This window comes from Populus euphratica, unplaced genomic scaffold (genome assembly GCF_000495115.2).
Source record: "Populus euphratica unplaced genomic scaffold, PopEup_1.0 scaffold673.1, whole genome shotgun sequence".
Classification (NCBI taxonomy): domain Eukaryota; kingdom Viridiplantae; phylum Streptophyta; class Magnoliopsida; order Malpighiales; family Salicaceae; genus Populus; species Populus euphratica.
This window is the reverse complement of record NW_011500398.1, coordinates 94035-94830: the sequence shown is the minus strand read 5'-3', so window position 1 is coordinate 94830 and position 796 is coordinate 94035.

The window sequence follows — 796 nt, the reverse complement described above, 5'->3', positions numbered from 1 at the left end:
GCCTATCTTAAGATTCTTAGAAAACTTCATGCTTTTCTAAGAAATGGTCTCAATATCAGGTGATCGGCCTATCTTAAAATTCTTAGAAAACTCCACGCTTTTCCAAGAAACGGTTTCAACATCGGGTTACCGACCCATCTTAAAATTCTTAGAAAACTTCATGTTGTTCTAAGAAACGGTCTCAATATCAAGTGACCGGCCCTTCTTAAAATTCTTAGAAAACTCCACGCTTCTCTAAGAAACAGTTTCAATATCAGGTAACCGGCCCCTCTTAAAATTCTTTAGAAAACTCTACGCTTTTCTAAGGAATAGTCTCAATATCGGGTGATCTGCCATCTTAAATATTTTTTTTATATAGAAAACTTCATGCTTTTCTAATGAATGATCTCACTATCGGATGACCTTTCCTATTTTTAGAAAAATTCAACATTTTGTTTTTTTCATTGGGTGCCGCGCCCATCTCAAAATTCAAAAGAAAACATCTTACCTCGAGGAAATTAAGCAATGCTGGTTCCTAATTCCTATCTTTTTTTGTAGTTCCGTTGACCTGAGATTTTGAACCTCAGCAGTTTTCCTAAAAACTTGGAACTATTTTGGCTTTCGTCATACCTTTTTCTGCCAGGTTAGTGTTATGACAAAATAGCATGCATGTTCTTTGTTACTTATTTTTGAAAGCATAGGTCCCCTTTTCCGTTGTAGACTTCTTCGAGCTCCTATTTCCATTTGTTTGCCTGACCTATCCTCTTAAACTGGAATATGCTCCGTACGCTATATTTCCTATCCTTTTTATGCTTGG